At 37.7% G+C, this 22046-nt stretch overlaps 1 pseudogene; it reads left to right on the top strand.

The window, feature by feature from the left end:
* LOC149266235 (importin beta-like SAD2) overlaps positions 1 to 22046 on the top strand; it is a 153349-nt pseudogene that overhangs the window by 18330 nt on the left and 112973 nt on the right.

Below are 22046 nucleotides of genomic sequence, written 5' to 3'. Positions count from 1 at the left end.
ACCCAAAAAATCCATTTGAATTGAAAGCTTGCTAAAAATCAGGTCCGAATTTCAGATCTTGTCTCACTATATTGTCAGAGATATAATCCAAGGAAGTTAGGGTTTTTGCAAGATCCCGAATTATATCTCAAATAGGTGACCTAGGGAAAATCGTTATAACTTTGTTTCTAAGAATCAGATTGAAATTTCATTAGAAGTTACAGAAAGAGAATGGACAATAGTATTATGTGTATCATTTCTAGATCCTAAGGTCAAAACAGTGACACGTGGGACTTTGTACAAGCTTACTCTACTGAACTAGTCTATAATTAGGTCATCGTGGGAGAGTTGGCATAACTATTCATTGGAGAATCCAATATTGATTAGACTTACAGGGTTAGAAATAGTACTCAGAGGTTTACCATAGGATACAACAGATTCAATATCAAGCTCCTACAAAGTGAAAAAAGGTGTGTAGTTTTGTTTTAATTTTTGCATAAGTTTGGTTTGAAAAATTAGTTTGAAGGAATTCAAAGGGCATAGTGAAGCATTATTATCACTAATTGATGCCCCGAAGAAAGAAAATGGAAACACCTAGTAAGAAACTTGAAAGCTCTAACATGACTCATGAAGAAGAGGAAGAAATGCAACATGATATATCAAAATTATGAGACCAAGTGCAAAAAGTTTCACTCGCACAAAAAGTAACTGAATCTAAGATGGATGGTTTAAAGAAAGACGTAGAATTTAAGATGTATGGCATGAAAGCTTAGATGTATGGTTTAAAGAAAGGCGTGAAAGCTAAGATGGATGGTTTAAAGAAAGGCATAGAAGCTAAAATGAATGACATGGAAGCTAAGATGGATGGCGTGGAAGCTAAGATGGATGATTTAAAGAAAGGCATGGAAGATAAGGTGGAAGATTTGAAGAAATATTTGACAAAGTTTCTACAAGAAATGCTTACTAATGTCGAAAGGGTAGTAAAGGAAACTAATGATGAGAACAAAATAAATGGTAATCATGATTTCGTAGACTCTAACATTGGATCAAAGAACCATCATGTTCCAAATATCGATATGAATAAGTTTGATGGCAAGGATCCCATAACATGGATACTATAGATGGAGCAATTTTTCGATCTCCATAATGTGCAAAACACACAAAAGGTATGCATTGCAACTTTATATTTGGAACCAAATCAGTTTGTATGGTATCGATGGCTTTGCTATCATAAAAAAATTTTCACTTGGGCTATTTTTATGGATGAAATGATAGAACATTATCAGGATACAAAAAGAAACACTTTTTCTAGCCAATTGATAAATCTCAAACAAAAGGGTTCAATGATGGAGCACATTGAGGACTTCCAAAAATTGAATATAAGGGTAAAATATATTCTAGAGGAGCATAGGATTGATGTGTTCATATGGACTTTAAAGGATAACATCCAACATGATGTTCGCCTTTGGGAACCTAATTCATTGGAGAAGGCATTCAGGTTGGAAAGAAAAATTGAAAGCAAAATTATGGAAGCAAGGAAGCCTACCACTCACAATCATAAAGATGGAAGTGTTGTTGCCCCTAGCCATCCACAACCTACAAGGTTAACACCACAATAATTGGAAGAAAAAATAGCAAAAGAGCTTTGTTACAGTTGTGATAGAAAATACACTAAAGGTCATAAGTGTTCTGAAAAAAATTATTTTACATAGATTGTGAAGAGGACGAAGAAAAGGAACAAGAAATGTCAAAAGAAGAGGATATACACCAGGAAAAAACCCTAGCGAAAGAAGAAATGAATCCGACCATATCTTGTAATGCATTGGCTGGAATTACCACTCCTCAAACTATCAGTATAAAATGGCATATCAAGAAGAAAAAGGTAATAGTATTGATTGATCCGGGAAGTACCCATAATTTTATTCATTGTAAGAGAGCCAAGGAACTGAATTTCTTCCTATATCCAGCGTGAGAGTGTCGAGTGATGGTTACAAGTGGAGGAACCATAAACTGCTCAAGAAAGTGCCATAATATCAAGCTATCCATTGGAGAATATGTATTGAATAGACCAATGATTTCCATTTCAATGGGGGGTTCTGATGTTGTATTAGGAGTCCAATGGCTACAATCCTTGGGTACAATAGCTTTTAATTTTCAAGAACTTTTCATGAAATTTTCTTCAGAAGGAAAGGAAGTTGAATTAAGGGGTATCGTAGGGAGACCAGGAAAGATAATCAGCTTTAATGGAATGACAAAGCTTCTAAAGAAAGAACGACGAGGCATAATTGCACAATTATGTTCACTAGAGGTTCCCACATTGAAATCATCTATTTCTCCAGATCTCCAAAAAGTCTTTGACAATCATTCCAAGGTATTTGAGACTCCCAAAGGCCTCCCACCTATTCTTGATCATGATCATGCTATTCATTTGATTCCAAGAAGTGTTCCTCCAAACATCAAGCTTTACATATATCCCTATGCCCAAAAGAGTGAAGTTGAACGTATGGTTGCAGAAATGCTAGAGGATAGTATAATTCAACTTAGTCAAAATTCTTTCTCTGCTCCAATAGTTTTGGTTCACAAGAAGGATGGATCATAGCGCATGTGTCGAGATTATAGGGAGCTCAACAAGCTCACTATTAAAGATAAATTTCCCATTCTTTTCATTGATGAATTATTGGATGAATTGCATGGATCAATTTACATCACCAAGTTGGCTCTTCATTTAGGATATCATCAAATTAGAATGAAGACTAAAGACATTCCAAAAATATCATTTAGAACTCATGATGATCATTATGAATTTTTGGTCATGCCTTTTGGCCTTATAAATGCACCTTCTACATTTCAAGGTTTGATGAATTCCATTTTCAAATCCTTCCTTAGAAAATTTGTGTGTTTTTTTTTCTTTTTTTCTGTTGATATACTAATCTACAACAAGTCTTGGAAGGTTCATGTTCAACATGTTGACAGGGTGCTCAAACTATTGGAGGAGAAACAATTATTTGAAAAAAGCTCCAAATGTTTCTTTGGAGTGCAAGAGGAGGAATATTAGGGTCATATTGTATCTCATGAAGGTGTTAAGGTAGACCCTAGCAAAATTAAAACCATTAAGGAATGGAAAATCCCCACATCCATAAAGAATCTACGAGGATTTATCAGGTTGACAAGGTATTATCACAAGTTTGTTAAGAATTATGGTAGAATAGTAGCACCACTAACAACATTATTGAAGAAAGATGAATTTACATGGACTCCAGAAGCAATGAAGGCCTTTGAACAACTTAAAGAGGCAATGTGCCAAGCACCGGTCTTAGCTACACTAGACATCACAAAAAACTTTATTGTGAAATGTGATGCCTCAGGAAATGGAATTGGTATTGTTTTAATGCAAGAAGAAAAACCCATTTCTTTCGAAAGTTGTCCAATCAAGGGAAAGTATTTACACAAAGCTATTTATGAGAAGGAAATGTTGGCAATACTACATGCAATTAGGAAATGGTGACCCTCCCTAATGGGAAGACACTTCAAGGTAAAAACAGATCATGATAGTCTTAAATACTCTTTAGAACAAAGATTATCTTCAGAAGAGCAACAAAAATGGGTCACAAAGATGTTGGGTTATGACTTTGAAATCATCTACAAAAAGGGAAGAAAAATGTTGTGGCAGATGCACTATCAAGAAAGGATGAGGATGTGGATGCATTTCTTTACACCATTTCTATTATCCAACCAGATTAGATAAATGAAGCAAGGGATGAATGGAAGAATGACGAAGAAGTGTGGGCATTCATTCAAAATTTACAACAAGATCCCAGTACATCTGATACATTTAGCTAGAAAAATGATTCGTTATGGTAAAAAGATCGATTATACCTATGTAAGAATTCCCAACTACAACAAGATATTCTTAGGGAATTGCACACCTATCCCTTAGGAGGGCACTCAGGATTTCTAAAAACTTACCACAGGTTTAAGAAGGAATGTTTTTGGGATGGCCTTAAATTGGATATTAAAAAGTTTGTGGTGGAATGTTTGGTCTGCCAACAAAATAAAGTTGAAACAATTAAGACCCCAGGTCTATTACAACCTTTATCCATTCGAAGCCAACGTTAGGAGGAGGTTTCAATGGATATTATCACAGGATTACCCAAGTCTGAAGGAAAGATTGTTATAATGGTAGTAGTTGACAAACTTACCAAATATGCTCACTTTTGTGCATTATCTCATCCATTTAAAGTGAGTACAATTTCTACTAGATTTATGGAAACAATTCAAAAGATATATGGAAACCCAAAGATTATTGTAAGCGACAAAGATCCCATTTTCACTGGAAATTTTTGGACATAATTATTTTCTTGTCTTGGTACTCATTTAGCTCATAGTTCATCTTATCAACCTCAATCTGATGGGCAAACTGAGATAGTAAAGAAATGTTTGGAAGTATATCTTCATTTCTTTGTATCTGATAAACATATACAATGGGTCAAATGGATGCCTCTGGCTGGATGGCGGTATAACACTTCCTTCCATACTGCAACAAAAATGACCCAATTTATGCCACTTTATGGATATCATCCACCATCTATCACATCATATTTAAGAGAAAATTCTAAGGTTCAAGCAGTGGAAGATCACATTGAGCATCATTAACAAGTTCTCCAACTCATAAATGATAACCTCTCCTTGGCGCAGAATAGAATGAAATAGCAGGCAGATCAACATCACATCGAAAGAAGTTTTGATGTAGGTGCTTGGGTATTCCTACAACTACAACTATATAAACAAATGTCCCTCAAGAAAGCTAAGAAGGATAATAAATTATCACCTAAGTATTATGGTCCATACAAGGTGTTGCAAAAGATAGGTACTATGGCATACAAATTGGAGCTTCCTGGAGCTTCCTGAGTGCACTCGGTTTTCCATGTTTCATGCTTAAAGAAGGTTATAGGTGACAAGCTCCCAGTTCAAACAATATTGCCTGAACTTGATCAAGAAGGAAAAATCATATTGGAACTTGAAGTAGTTAAATAAATAAGAACTCGACAGCTACAAAATCGATCAATTTCAGAGTATATCATCAGGTGGAAGAAATTACCCATTGAAGATTCCACATGGGAGGATGAGAATTTTATACAGAAGCATCCATAACTACTCAAGCATTGAGGACAACACTTTTTTGAAGGAGAGGGTCATGTTAGGTTCCTATAATACTAGTGACTCCCCCACTACTATTGTCATTGTATCCCTTATTGTTATTGTTGTGCCCCTATTGTCCCCATATTATTATTATTGTGCCCCAAGGAACCCACTATTGTTATTTTTGTGCCCTTATATTATTACTGTTAGGTTGGCTTTGGTTATATTATGACCACTTAGACTCCCATATATAGATAGGAGGTTTTTTCATTTGAATCATCGAAGAATTGTTCATTTGTGTAAGGTAAAGGAGGTTTCCCCCTCGAAGAGGTTGAATTCTAAGGCGTTTATCTCTCTTTTCTATCTTATTGTGAGTTGGTTTCATAACAAAGAATTATAAAGCTTGATGAGATGGATTATTCTCTGGGTGACTCCCATGCATCTTCTGAATCTACTATTCCACTGGTGAACAATCCAAAGCATCCTATAGAGACTTTAAGAGTTGGAATGTACTCTTCCTTAATGGGTACCTTTGATTTTCCTATTCCTATAGCTAGAATTAATGTTATTTCATCCTCGAAGGTGCCTTCTCGAAGAGAGTTCTTTAGAACTCATTATTTTTTGGATCCTTGACCCTTACCCTCATCTACCACCACATTAGATGAGGGGTAGGTAGGTGGAATGGCATGTCCTATGTCTATAGCTGAAATTGCTTATTAGTCTATTGTTAATACTACAGACTCTGATCCGACTCCTTCTTCACTGAAGGAGCTGGATGGGGATGTGCTTCCGGCCTGGACTCTATATTTGAATTCTGATTTAGATTGTTTAGATACTATCTTGCCATCTAAAGAAGAAATTATAGAAGCAATGACAAGTGTGGAAAGGCCATGGAATGATTTACACCATCGTTCTTATTTCCTCCCTCATTTGTGGGAAGTTGAATCAAGTTTGTCTAATTCTTCATCTGCTAGTGATGTTCATGGAATTTTAAAACCTTTGGCTCTAGCAAAATTTTATGTTGAAGGTAACATGTCTGTTATTTCAAAAAATATTCCAATGAACATCTCTAGGAATCCCAACATCATTGAAAATGTCTTCATTGGAGCTAATTGTTCCCTTGAATAAATTCAAACTTATATCGAGCTCTTTAAAGAATTTCGAGATTTGTTCGCTTGGTGTTATGAGGAAATTCCTGGGATAGATCCATATATAATCCATCATGAGATGAAGACATACGAAAATGCAAAACCTATTTGTCAGAATCTTCGACCGTAAACCCTAGAAAAGCAGCAGCTATCAAATCTGAAGTTGATAAGTTGCTTCAAGCAAGTTTCATATACTTTGTTCCATTAGCTAAGTGGGTCTCTAATCCAGTCCTCGTAGAAAAAAAGAAAGGAATGATCCGTGTATGCATTTACTTTAGGGACCTAAATAAGGCTTGTCCTAAGGACAATTACCCCACACCCTTTATTGATCATATTATTGACCAATGTGCGGGTAAAGAAATTTTCTCGTTTATGGAAGGATTTTTTGGTTATAATCAAATTACTATCCATCTAGAAGATCGACATCAGACCACTTTTATTTGTCCCCCGGGTACATTTGCGTATAAAAAGATTCCTTTTGGCCTCAAAAATGTTGGAGCTACTTTTCAGCAGGCCATGACATATGCTTTTCACTATATCAAGCACATTATCGAAGCTTATTTAGATGATTTAGCTTCTTGTTCTCGAAAGAGAATAAATCATCCTAAACATTTTTTATTGACCTTTGAACGATTTCATTTTTATAAAATTTGGTTGAATCTAAATAAGTGTGTTTTCGTCGTCACATCCGGTCGGTTGTTGGGATTCATCGTGTCGACTGAGGGGATTCATGTAGATCCCTTCAAGGTTGAGTCAATACTTCAATTGCCTCCCCCGTCCTCTATATGTCAACTTTAGAGTCTCCAAGGAAAAGCTAATTTCGTGAGGAGATTTATAGCCAATTATGGTGAGATCACAAAAGGATTTATGAGATTGCTTAAGAAATGGGTCCCATTTCTATGGGATGATTTCGCGCAATACTCTTTCGATGTTTTGAAAAGAGCATTAACCTTTTCTCTTTTGTTGAGTCCACCTGATTATAGCAGATACTTCCTTTTTTATCTCGCTACAACAAAATCAACTATTGGTATGGTTCTCATTCAGGAAGATGATGCCTTATGTGAGCACGTAATATACTATTTGAGTCGAGTCTTAGTAGGTCCTGAACTGCGCTATTCTGCCATTGATATATTAACTTTAATAGTTGTCCATGCTGTCCAACGACTTAAACATTATATTCCACTTCGAAAAACTTTCATCTTAGCAGCCGTTAATCCATTTCTGTTTGTTCTTAGTAGGCGAGTGATTGGGGGAAAATATAATATATGGATTGTCATTTTACAAGAATTTTACCATGAATTCATGTCGATTGTAATGTTGTTTTAATCAATCCTAATTAACCGAGACTGAAACATTTAATTGTCAACGCAGGGTAGGCCTTGCTATTTCAATGGAGTTTGCACTATTTGTGCTGATACACTACAACCAAGAATGAGAAAATGGAAAGAACAGTAAAAGATGTTGCTGAATCAAATTGTTGAATCAAATCATTCATGTAGAAATAAAAACACTCCATAAAATTGAAATCACACTTCGCAACTACCAAAGTAAGGGCATGCCACACAGTGACTAATATCTACTCTAGCTAGTTACTACCATTTTGTTGATTAACTCAATGTAACAACAAAATATAAATTGGAACACCAGCGAATGTAATTCACAATTTGTACAACAACAACAAGAAACCATATAACAATTAGCAAAACCAGAATGTACACTACCTCTACCACTGCAGCCTCTACAAAAGAGGAGGGCCCTTCCTCCTTAGCGGGGGCACAGGAATAACACAAAAGTAATTAAAGAATCAGATGAAGAGAAGTAACAACATCATCGTAATGATTAATATTAAAAATAATTTAGAGATATAGAAGTAGAGTAACAATACTCTTCTATATGTTGTCATTGTACATAGGAAATCGAGTTTATTTTATAGTTTTTGCATACTCGAAATTAGAAACAGATCATTCATGATAATCTCATTATTCTCATGTTGATAAAAAATAATAGTTAAAACCTATTTCTAAATAGAAATATACATTAGTTAGGATTGCAACTGCTTGGGTCTTTTGCTTCCAAAATAAACAATTCCTAATGCCAGTCATTTTTATGTGGAATAGTACCCACACTTTCCAGCTCCAATGCAACAACATCATGCAAGTGAATAGCGGTTTGTGATGTCTCAGAAATCACTGGTGACAACACCCTTGGTGTAACATCAGATCTTTGTATCAGCGCGTAGTGTAACAACATCCTGTAACAACATTCGATGTGTAACAACAGCCTGTAAGAGCATACAGGGTGTAACAACGAAATGTTCTACCTTGCTCTATAATTTATCAGTGCTACCAGTTTACTCCATAGCCTTGTTTCCATAAGCAACACCTGAAAAGGATAAGAGCTTCCAAAATACTCCTCCAATGCCCACCCTAGTTAGCCACAAAAAGGATTAAAGTATTGTATTATTCAATAAAATATGGAAAAATAACATGACAGTAGAATAGGTTATAAAAGCTAGAAAGGGGGGATTAATCATGTAAATTTCATAGGCTTGGAGGATAAGAGGATCAAAACTAGGGAAAGAAGGTGCAGAAAATAGGTAAAAAGTCACACCCACATCTCCCCCCGATTGAAGCAACTGCATGTCCCCATGCAGAATCTCAGCTTCTCCTGCTATACCCATAGTGCAAGTCTGTAAAATTTTAAGCACCAGCAATGTCTTCACCCGAAGCTCTGTGCCCTTGAATGACCATCAACTAACATGGCCCGGATTCTTCTTTGTAATCACATAGGTGGTAGTCCAACTGATACTCTTCTATTGGCAACCAAATCAAAGGAAATTTAAATCTGAGCCCAATCTAGAATTCCCTCAATATCTACATGATCTGAGCATACTCAAGAACCTGTGTAATAGCAACCATGGAATTTCTGTATTCGAAAGGATCCCCTTCTTGCAACTTAGCGCTACAGGTCTCGGTGCATTTAGGGCATCCTGCTAGTGCTCAGATTTTGATATGTGCACGCAAATTGAGGCAGATCCTCACAATCCTTTTCCTATAGGTGGCTAATTGTTCCCTAATCTCTAGAGTGCTCAGGAACAACTTAAACTCATGCTTGAGTTCATAAACCATCCTTGGTTCTACTCTGACCCACAATGTTGTCCTTTCTTTGTTAACTTTTGCTGATTTCATGGCCAGATGCCACTCAATCTGGTTCCTCATAAATGAAAGAAAGGCCCGCAACTGCAAATCTCCCATATAGGAGAAGACACTTGCTACCATTTTCATGTTGACATACTCACACATGATATTATGCAAAATATCTCACAAAGCAAGCTCTATTCATCAAAATCGCAGGAGCGAAAAATATCAAGAAAGGTTCAGGTTGAAGAACCCAAATAAGACCTATTCTCAAAAACTGCTTTCAATTGAAATAAATAATATCGTTCCCAAAGGAACACTGGATACGATGGGGATGACTGCCTACATGCTAGCAGGTTTAGGGCAAGATCATGGAGCTTGGTCTTGTCATTCGTCAGGTCTGAGACCTGTTGCTGTAATTGATATAGTTTTTCATCTTTCTTCTTCATGGCTTCTTTGTGCATTTCTGCTTCCCATTCTCTCTCCCATTCTTCCTTTAACCACTTATCCCTAAGGGAATCCATCATGCTTTTATGTGCCTTGAGTGATATCGCCCGCTCTTGTAGAGAGAGTGCTTGGTTCTTCCATTTCTGTAGCTCTAGTAACAACAACATCTTTTAAAAACACCATCCTTCGTTAGGACCTCGTGTTATCCCACATGCACTATAAATTGAGGGTGTAATGACTCCCCGAGGATGAAACTACTCCACTTGGGCTGCCGGTTCTTGTGCAACAACAACTTGATCAATGGATTTTGTTACAATTTCCTTATCTCCCTGATCAACTTCCATCTCTATTGTTGGTTCTTGTGTAACAGTAGCGTCATCCTCGTACGTTTGTATATCGTTTTTCCCCAGGTAGGCTTATCTCTCCAGTCTTGCTTCTTGTGTAACAATAGTGTCAGCTAAGGGCTCTTGTGTATCCACTACCAGATTACTTTCTGTGTATTTTTCTGTCTCAGTTCCTAGTTCTTATGTAACAACAATGTCCTCAACAGGTTTTTGTGTGTCAACCTCCCAGATTTCAGTTTTTGTTTCCCTCGAGATGGTTTTTGTTGCACAGACTATAAACCTCGCTGTCACTAGATTCTCAGCACAGGATGTGCATAAAATTCCCGAGACATCTCCCTTCCTGGCCCTCTCCATGGCCTCATCTAAAGTGTCTAACCATGGGGATCTTGCCTTTGCCTTCCCCTCTACTAGTTGTTCCCTTAGCTCTCTATTTTCTTTTTCTAAATTTTCAATTTTTAACAACAAGGATTGAGTTTTGCTCTTACCTAATGAAGAAGGTTCCTCTGAATGAGCCTGATTCTCGTCCTTCTACTCTACTGCCTCTTTGTTCTTATTTGACATGGATGGGGAGTCTGGGTGCTTGCTAACCCTTATCCTATGCTTTGGCCACCTATCACCAATTGGTTTGTCGAATGGCCTCTTACCAACCCTCATTGTCGAAGGCTGAGGCTACTCCTTTGTCACTTCCGGAGCTTCCTCAGATGTCCCAATTTGCCTCTTACAGGTCGTCCTAGCCTTCTTCCTCATGAATTCTTCCCAATTCCTGCCCTGGCATCTTAAGGCGTCCAACACAATGACCTTGATGAGGCGATGGTTGGTGACACATGTTTCTGGATGCGCAACTATTTTCATGGCTATATCCGTATGCCTAATGTTTCCTAGCAAGAAGTAGGGAATATTGATCATTTTTCGATGCTGAAGGTGATTTAGCAATAGAAAGTGGTAATTGAACACAATTGTTACCCTTCCCTTGCAGGTAATGTACTTGACGAGGTAGAGGGAAACATCAGCCCACGGCTGGGGAAGTGACAACTTGTCGACCCCCCTCCCTTTCCTCACCAGCGATTCTTCCTCTTGGAGGAAATCCCCCTCTAGGGAGGGGTCATTAACCTTTCTGGTAAACCAGCTATTTCCTTCCACTAATAATCATGTCACTCAAGCGATCACATCTTCTGTAACCTCCAACTTTAACACCCTAACCTTCGTCTGATTTCTCTTTAAATTCTTTACAAATTCCATGGCAACTCTACCATCTGATCCCTCTAACCTCTCGAAGAACTCAAACCAACATACATCCTTGAAAATATGGCATGCTTCGGGGCAATTCTCCAAGGCTTCTATGGACATTGGCTCATACTGGATTGCTGATCCACCCATTGCTATGCAAATTTAGTGTTGTTTTTCTTCATTTTCCTTTCCTTTAGAAGTTTCAGGGCAGTCGGCACACTACTTAGCTATTTCAGCCTGCAACTATTCTTTTCCCACCTTTTTGAGCAATCTGAATGGGGATGAAATGCTCCAACATGGGTAAATGGTAGGGTGGCACAGGTGAGGATTTCAAATTAGGATTTTGCAATCATGGTTCATACTGCACAATAATATTTCCTTATTAATTTTGGGCTATGGGAGGTCTTGTCGAAGGTACTGTTCCCCTTTTTGGTACTATTGAGCATTAAGTAACAATAACTACCAGGTCACCATGCCTTAATTGCAGGTTTTTTTTTTAATAATCACAAGTCATGCAAATGTCATGTCGCAATATGATTCGCCCCGTGGATTAAATGTGATAGTTGTCATCAGCTGTCAAAAGTCATGTTAAGTTTCCATAATTACCGAATAAAGTAGATAACAATATTACCTTTGTATGACGTACCTAGGTGACGTCGGGAAAGTCATGGGTGGCAACATGCGCGAACCTAGCTCCGCTGGCGAGACGCATGAACTTAACTATGATGAAAAGAACCATGATGATGCCTGTTGTTTATTGCAATAAAATATCTTATTCCACTTATTTCTAAAAGTCGTTGGTTGTTACAGGTGTAACAGCCAAGACAACTATTATATATTATTAATTTTTACAAAAATAGAGAAGAAAAGATCATGTAACAACACTATCGTAAGGTATGCTTTGAAATAACAAATGTTGTTATAGAGTGTGTAACAGTTGCCACAAGGTCGTTTTCAAATGCTACATAAATTTGCTGTCTATGCTTGGAAAAGGTTTTTAGCTGTTACAATTATTGGAAAAAATAGAATTTTTGCAGCACAGAGGGGCTCTCACCTGTTCCTGTAATCTAACAATCTGAATTTGTGATAATGTTGATGAATGAATCCCTTGAAGCAAGTTTGTGATATAACTGAAGACGATGCCCATTTGCAATCAATGGTGTCCTCACACTATCAATGGTCACCAAATTTACAGTGCCATTGTCAAAGCCTGCATCTACCTCATAGGTACCTAGCCATCTGGTGCAGAGCTTACCCTTGAAGTCTTTGAATCTTAATTCGTATAAGAGAGCCAAATCTCCATTCTAGAACTTCTTCTTCTTGATTAATCTTTCATGTCACTTAGCTCTCTACTACTAGATAATCTCTATTTGTTGGATAGCAGCTAACTGTTTCTCCTCCAATTCATTGAGTTGGTTCAATCTCTACTTTTGTGCTATAGCCAGATTCAAATTTACCTGCAATGTTGTTCGTGGTGTCTTGATTTCGAACTCAATTGGGAACAAGGGATTTTTTCCATACACAAGTTCATATGGTCAGAATCCCGTGGTATTCCTCCATATAGTCTTGTATGCCCACAACACTTTTGGAAGTTTGTCGGCCCAATTCCTTTGGTGACTAGCCATAATCTTAGTAAGGATATCCTCAATGACTTTGTTAGTGCTTTCCACTTAGCCATTTTCTTGTGGATGATAAGGTTTTGTGATTCTATGATGGATTTTGTATTTTTCAACCAACTTTTGGATCATATGAGATGTAAACTAGGGCCCTCCATTTGTGACTATCTCCCTAGGTATGCCAAATCAGACAAAGGTGTCTTCAAACAGAAGGTCTGAAACAACCTGCTCCGTGGCACTGGTTAGTACCTTTGCCTCAAACCATTTTGTGACAAAGTTAGTGCAGACCAAGAAGTAATATTTCTATCTAGATGAAGGATTAATTGGTCCCCTCAAAAGGTACTAAGGAAATTTTGGGTTGTAAAGACATCTCATATAATTGTAGTGGTTGGCCCATCCTTTGGCAACTATCACATCCATTCGCAAACTTCTTAGCATCCTGAAATATTGTTGGTCAATAATACCTTGTTGAAAGGACTTTGTATCCTGTCTGTTCGTCTGCGAAGTTCCCTCCACAAGGTTCCTCATGACAAGCATTAAGGATGTCAAAGATCTCATCTTCTCTAAGACAATGTCTGATCTAGAAATATGGTCTAGTGTGATAGAGATTCCCATCTAACTAGGTATAGGTAGCACTTTTATGTATAATATTTCCTTTCTCCTTGGAGGAAAAATACTGTGGAAACTTCCCTGCAACAAGATAATTGACTATATCTGCATACCAAGGTGAGTAAGTAGAAATAACAAAGAGATATTCATCAGGGAAAGAATCCTCAGTAGGAATGAAATTGTCATCAATAGTTAACAAGAAAGAAAATCAGCTACTACATTATCTTTTCCAGGTTTATCGATAATTGTGATATCAAATTATTGTAATAGCAATAACCAACGTGTGATTCTACCATTGCTAATTGGCTTATTCATTAAAAAATGAATGGAAGAATGGTTAGTGTGTACAAATACTTGATACCCAGTGATATAATGTCAGAATTTATTGATGGCATGCACCATTGCTAAGAACTCCTTCTCGACCACTATGTAGTTGAGCTCAGTCAGGGTTAGATTTTTGCTTATGTAGTAAATAGCATAAGATTTCTTATCCTCTAGTTGGCCCATAAAAGCACCTATAGCAATATTAGATGCATTTGTAGCTATGTGAACGACAGTTCCCAATTAGGTCCTCGTAAGACCAGAGTTGTTGATACACAACATTTCATCTTTAAAAAGCCTTGCTCACACTTTCCTATCCACAAAATGTCTACATTCTTCATGAGCAAGGAAAATAATGGTGATGCAATTTTTGAAAATTTTTCTATAAATCTCCTGTAATACCTTGCATGCCCCAAGAAACTACGTACCTCTTTTTGCATCTTGGGGGTTAGAATTTTTAGAATTACCTCTATTTTTGCAGGGAATACCTTGATTCCTTCAGTAGAAATGTAGTGTTCGAGCACGATCCCTTCAGTCATCATCATGTGACATTTTTCAATGCTCAAAGCAACATTAGTCTATACACATCATTCCAACACTTTTTCTATATTAGCTAATGCTATTTCAAAAACATCTCCATAAGGGGTAAAATCGTCCATGAAGATTTCAAGGCATTCTTTCAACAAGTCAGAAAAAATCGCTAGTATTTCCCTTTCAAAGGTTGCTGGCGCATTGCAGAGTCCAAAAGGGAGTACTTTGTATGCGAAGGTTCCCCAAGGGAAAGTAAATCTTGTTTTATCTTGATCCTCCAGCGCAATCTATATCTAATTGTAGCCACTAGATCCATCTAAAAACGAAAAAGAATTCTTTCCGGAAAGGGTATCAAGGATCTGATCTATAAATGGTAAAGGAAAATGGTCCTTTTGAGTGGCCTTATTGAGTTCTCTATAATATACATAGACTCTACACTTTCCATTCTTCTTAGGAACGATGATAAACGGCGACACCCACTGACTGTCAGATATCGTATAAATAAAATTACACTAAAGAGTTTTTGTAATTATTCCTTTACCACCTCCTTTAGTGCAGGGTTGTTGGCTAGATAAATCGATCTTGTGGAAAAGGCTAATCTCCATAGTATCAAAAGATATCTAGCAACAAGAAGACAAGCAAATCTATCTTTCTCTAAACATATTACGATTCATTAATAAAAACCATAGAGGTTTTTAGACCCTATCTTAAGTCCAACGCTAGTTTGTAGCAGCCATCCTTCAACTGTTCGAAAGAGTTTCCTTTTGAGAACCTACAAACACAAACAAGCGAACATCAAATAACACCTGCATATCTAATATCATAAATCATGTTCATTATGGTGATCAAGGAATCCATAAATTAAACCATAAAACACAACTTATTGAGAAAAACAAACTTATTTGTATTAACTTTGAAGTAGAAGAACCTTACAACCTTTGGTGCCTTGATGTTGAACAAGCTCTTCCCAGGGTCCGAAACAATAATCTCCTTTACTTTGACAAGCCTTACACTCTTCCAAATGAGATCAAAGAGGTACGTAATCTCTCCTCATAAAAGCTCAATTAGGAAGACTAAGTTCCAGCAGCGTTTCACCTCAAAAATACTTAGCTTTCAACCTCTCTAGTAACCAGCCCAATGCTTCATTTTATAGTGTAGAGGAAGGAGGTTACAGGTCCACCTATGAAGGGATAGAGTCCTCCTTCAAAGGGATAAGCTCCTCACATCAAGGGGTTAGCTCCTTAAGGTATGGGATGCATGAACCTTAAGGGAGCGAACTGGCCACCTCAAGATTCCTTCCAGAAGCTTCTAGAAATGACTCAAAGTGAGTTTTTAAGAATATACTTGCACCTTTTTTACTTTCATAGGGGTTCTCACCCATAACACAGAGACAAAGCAGTCAGGTGTGCAGGGAACTTGACATTTAGGTGCGGGACCGCATGTAATGCTAAGAGAAAGTGCGGAACCAGAGTTTTATAGACTTTTGAGGGATTTCTCTTATTTTCAAGGCTTGATATGAGGAACTGATGCTTAAGACTTTCAAAGGAGGAAAGTATGAGTGGTAATGGACTCACACAGATTGCAGAATGTCAACGTGACTATTTTAGTGCAACAGATTGCCCCCTAAAGTGTGAAGTCTGTAATAGATGAATATGAAGTCTTCATGTATGAAGAGTGAAGTAATTTATCATTTCAAGGATCATCCTACGGACACCCCAGTCAGAACCTATAAAAGCATTCAATGCAAAATATATATATGTGAACATATCATCGCTAAGGTAGGCATTCCCATACTCAGATCAAAACTAACTATAAAACTGACTAAACTGTTCTGATACAGGAATGATTTTGTAATACATCAAGAGTATAGACATATGTAGATACAATATGGACGCAGCCACCTGTTTATCAATAGTCGATTGTATAATGAATAACAAAATTCTTCGTAGCCTGGATGGTAGAAACTAGATCTAGGTTCTTGATTTCTGCTTCCCAAACTAGTACGATTCTATCCATGTGAATGAATGTGTCGAAGTCAAACATGGTACAAACCACTTGATTACCAGTTAATGATGTGAACTGTTAACAAGTGTGAGAGAAGCCACCAGTAATGTCAATGGCTCTCAAAGTACTCAGTACAATCTATGAAATGTGAATAAATGAGCTGATGTCGAACATGTCATAGAATCCTTTGATCGAAGGTCAATGATGCAACCTATCGTCGAAGGCGAGAAACCTGCCATTAGGGCATGTAGATTCCAAGGTACTGACGATTTCTAGATCATATTTCTAGATAATGAGCTGAAGTTGATAGAAAGTGATCTGTTGTAGGCAAGCCCACAACACGAAATCATAGATCAAGTTTTGAAGAAATATATTTGGCAAGGACTAACTCAGGGATGGTCAAAATGGATGACAAATATTTTGCAGATGAATGGGTTATTTGAACTGACCTCTTGAACACATAATGACATTGCAGATGGTTTGGTGACAATTGACCTAAAGCTAATACCCATAAACTAGCTGAAGATTTTTAATATGGTTTGATTAACTGTTAGGCAAAGGATTTACCAACCCAGGTGAACAAAAAGTGTCGTGTTCAAGAGTGGTTAACTGATTTTCTAAAACAAAAAATGTGACAAACAAGTTCACTTTTCTCTATTTTCCCCCACCATTTCTGGCAAGTACCTCTTTATTTTTGACAAGCTTGAGGAGGATAACATTTGCTTGTTTATAAGCTCATCCTTCGGATGAGTCCAACTTAGTTTAAAATTCGAACCCTAAGAAGGAGTGGTTCGTTCCTGTTTAAAATTGAACAGGTCCTTTACTGTTAAATTTTAACGAGTCCAGTATAGGAAAAACTCGGTTTTTTTCAATTTTAGGGAGTTAGAAGAAAAAATTAAGAAAACTCCATGGGTGTCCTTTTTCGTAAATTTGTGTCCCCCAAGCCTGAAAAAGTATAAAATAATACTTGAGAGAACCGCTTGACCATTACGATCAAGGAGTACTTTTCATAATTAGTGGCTCCGATCCGAAAAAGTAAAAAAGTGATCGAAGACACGTCATTTTATAACCAATATCAAACTTGAAACGACAAAAGTCTGGCGATATTTTCATGTTTATATGGTCAGAAAAGAGCTATAAGTGGACCGCATTTTTATTATGTTTAACGAGGTAAAAGGAAAAAAACTTGACAATCTTTTCATATTTTATGAGTTAGAAAAGAGCTTAAAGAGGACTTGTCCTAGAGGAACGAGTGTTATAAAGGGTAGCGACTGGTTCCGGTAATGGTGGAACTTCTCAAAACATGTAATGGTTAAGAGGCTAGCTAACAAAACCACTCATAGCTGCTGTCCCTGAGGAAAGGAAAAACAACCAAGTGAAAGCATATGATTAGCCAAAGAGATGGTGGCGATGGAATGAAAACAACCAAGGCTCATCTAGCAGAATTTAGCAGATAAAAATGACAATCACGAGATGTAAATCAGGTATGGGTTCATTTTTACACAATCTTGAACCATAGATAACTTTGCTTGGATTTGGTTTCATGTTTACACAAGCTTGAAATTAAAAGCTATGCTTGTTATAAGTTCGCATGTCCCCAACATAATGACGCAAATCGAGGTACATGCTCCCCAAGCTTCATTGCATTCAACCAAGTGGATGGAATGAAGGTTCACTTTCGAGATCTTGGAAAGACTCGAATTGGAAAGGGATTTGTTTCATTTTTTAATCAGGTTGACACAGGAAAAGAACTATCCTCAAAACCCTTGTTTCATTTTTTAATGAGCTTGACACAAGACAAGGAACTATGCTCATGACCCTTGTTTCATTTTTTAATGAGCCTGAAAAAGGACAAGGAACTATGTTGAAGACATCCAATTTCATTTTTTAATGAGGTTGAGACAGGAACAAAATATCCTCGATGACTCCTTGTTTCATTTTTTAATGAGCTTGACACAAGACAAGGAACTATCCTCAAAACCCTTGTTTCATTTTTTAACGAGCTTGACACAAGACAAGGAACTATGCTCAAGACTCCTTGTTTCATTTTTTAACGAGCTTGACGCAAGACAAGGAACTATGCTCCACATATCCGGTTTGATTTTTTAACGAGGTTGAGACAGGAACAAACTATCCTCGAAACATCGGTTTTCATTTTTTAACGAGGTTGAAATAGGAACAAACTATCCTCGCGATAGGTCAGGAATCAGAAAATGACTGTACAACTTGATATGCAATTTCAAAGGGACTCAAAGGCATCACGCCATCAAATGAAGCCACCTCAGAATTGGAAGGTACGATCCAAGGATGATCAAAAGCAATAGTGTTCGATGAAATCATATGAATAGTTGCAATAGAAGGTGATACATTGGGAGGAGGGAATGAGAAAGTTCCTAGTAAACTAGAATCTTTAATCAAACCTACCCCAACATCCTTGTAAGGGATAGTTGTTTTACTGACATGCTGAATACTATCTGAAGAGGCTGGGTTGGAAGAGAAATAAGTCAGCTGGTCTATTGTAACGATCTATCCATTATGAGGAAACCTAATAAGCCAAAAGACCGATGAAAAAATAGCAGTCATAACATAAGACCAATTGCGACCCAGGAGAAGGTTGTAATCTAGAGGGGCATCAACCAGTTCCACATCTAGATTTAGAGTTTTTCCTTCAACCCCTATAGGTAAATCTTCCAAAATACTAAAAGGATGGAACCCTTGGCCATAAAAAGCCTTTAGAATTGTCGGAGACTGATTGAGTGTAGAAGAACCAAGTGATCTCCAACACTGGATCAACATAATACACGTAGAAGCTTCTTCTTCAATCATAGTCTGAAAGCAAGGTCTGTTTTTGACTAACACTGGAATCTAGAAAGCCATTTGATGAGGGAGGTGGGGTGTACTATCCTCTAAATCGAAGATTATTAGGTTTGAATCCTGAATATCGACAGCTCCTATAGCAGACAATAATAATTTATGTTGTGCTGGGCATGATTGTAGCACTTCCAAAGCCGACATTGCTGAAGGGGTAATGACCAGGTCATCAACAATGTTATAATTCTGAGCAGCTCTCGTATGTGGATTGAAAGTTGATTTATGAAATATACCTTTATTAGGCGATTTGATTACTAAGTCAGGGTTGGGTTTCACTATCTATAGTGGACCAGAACCAGGAGGAGTTATATTTGATGTATTTGAATTAGAAGATTCTGCTTCTTTACCATCAACAGGATTTTTACTACCATAATCTTGCGATCGCGTCGCAATCCTAACATGAGACATCATCATAATGGGTTCTTTTGAGGTATTTGAGGAAGAAGCAACCACTTTACTAACTTGAGTAGGAGAAGGATCCTTCAATATAGCAGGCGTTTGAGAACCTTTAACGAATTTTGAAAACTCTGCTCGATATGGGCATTCTTTAGTAAAATGATCCTCGTTGCAGATGAAACAAGGATAGCGAGGTTTTCGTTTTTCATCAATAGATTCATTTTTATTTGTTTTATCTTTTGAATTTTGATTGTTTTTGTTCTTCCCCTTCTCTTTACTACTGGATTTGGTCATAGATGAATCTATGACATGGACGTCGGCAGAAACTTCAGCAGAAGAATCTCCTTTCAGGGAATCAGGTAAAGTTATTATAGGAGAAGAATTATTTGAAGATTTCTTCTTGCTTTTAGTACTAACTGAACCAATCATACCATCAGCAGCATGAGACCCTGAAGGAGCTGTAGTTTTCAGAAGATTAGGGATTTTTTCGTGTAAAGTACCTGACTGCGTATAAACGAGGTCAAGGTACTAAGCCTGAGTAATGACTTGCTCTTCAATTACAACTCCTGCCTTAGCTACATCTTCAGTGATTTTAGGTAACAATGATTTAATGAACCATTTCGCTAAAATTTGATCCGGAATGAAAACTTTCACTAAACACCTCCTACGTCATCATTCATGAATATGATTAGAAATATATGTGGATGTGGATTGTTTTAGTGAAGTTAACAGTTTCGTGCCATTGTCGTATCAGGCAGGCAACTAAAAATGAGTTAGGAAAGAAGTGGCTAATTGACTGAAATTATAAAAAGAGGCTCGTGGTAACTCAATGTACCATTTGGTGGCAAGACCAATAAGAGTCCTTTGAAAAAGACGTAATCGAATTGAATCATCAATGATTGAACTAGATGCACACTAGAGGTGATAAGTCATAACATGATTTGACGGATCCTCACCTGACTTACCCTCGAATTTCGGGATATCACTGGGCAACTTATTAAGCACTGGCGGCCAATACGGAAGATAGTAAATTGGATCATTTGTAAGGCGTGACAAATTAGGTAAATCTAAAGTTGCAATAGATGGTAACTGATGGTTAGGTTCATGAAAACCTTGAGTAATGAGACCAGTTCCAGGAGGAGGATATCCAGGATAACCTGGAATCGGATTTTCATTAGGAATGTTATAACCTCCTGGAAAACTAGGATTAACTGGACTAAACTGGGGTTGTTGAGGTTGTTGATAAGTATAGCCAGGGTACAGTTGATACTGATAAACTGGGTTTTGTACAGTAGGATGGGATTGATATTGTCCCTGGTACGGTTGACTCGTGGAAATTGTACTTGGACTAGCTTGTCCTACAAGCATCTGGACCGAAGTTTTAACTGTAGGTCTTGACTGGGACACAGAGACTTGAGGAGTTTGCACTGATGTAGGGATAGTAGAAACCAGAGCTATAGATACTCCAGAAACAGGTGTGGTAGGTTGAACAGAAAATGCAGCAGTTGCAGCAGCAGTTCGAGGCGGAGTCTGAGGTGAGCTAGGCCCAGGCTGCTGAACTAAACTAGGTGCAGAGGTTTGAACCGTAGGTTGGAGAAGTTGCTGGACTGGACCAGAAACCAAAGGCTATCCAGCTTGATAAGATAACTGCACATTAGGTTGCAAACTCTATTGAGTTTGAGATGGATCCCACACCATATTCATTCCGAGACCCATAAGAGGTTGAGCATATGGAGGATCATAACCTGGTTGAATGTAGGGTTGATAATTAGGAGGTACATTTCCAGTTCCTTGTAAAAATGATTGACCAGAAGGCAGTTGGAAACCTTGAGTTGGGTACTGACCTTGGGGTTGATAACCCTGAGGCACGTACTAATTCTGGGGTTGATAAGCATCCTGAGGAATATGGGGTTGACCTTGGGGTATGTACTATCCTGAAGGTTGAAAACCTTGAGGTAGCCCTCCAAGCGGAAACTAACTACCTTGGGGTTGGCCCCCAGGAGATAAATAACTACCTTGAGGTTGCCCCCCAGGCGGTAACTGACTACCTTGCCCCCCAGGCGGTAACTGACTACCTTGAGGTTGAGGGTTTGGAATACTACTAGACATCACAAAGATCTGTTCTACGTTCAACGTTTTAGTTCCATTATTACCGGGTGATAACTGACGTTCAGTCAATCGAGGAGTTGCTCCTGAAAAAGTACCAGAAAGTGACTTGTACCCCAAAGGATCAGAACGACCACCATATAAAAATGTTTCCGGTGATTGGGAAAACAT

The sequence above is a fragment of the Pinus tabuliformis genome, chromosome 6 (assembly GCF_031772625.1).
Source record: "Pinus tabuliformis cultivar Carrire ecotype Pingquan chromosome 6, CPIR1, whole genome shotgun sequence".
NCBI lineage: Eukaryota > Viridiplantae > Streptophyta > Pinopsida > Pinales > Pinaceae > Pinus > Pinus tabuliformis.
The sequence above is the reverse complement of the archived record's forward strand: the minus strand, read 5'-3'. Positions and strand labels throughout refer to the sequence as shown.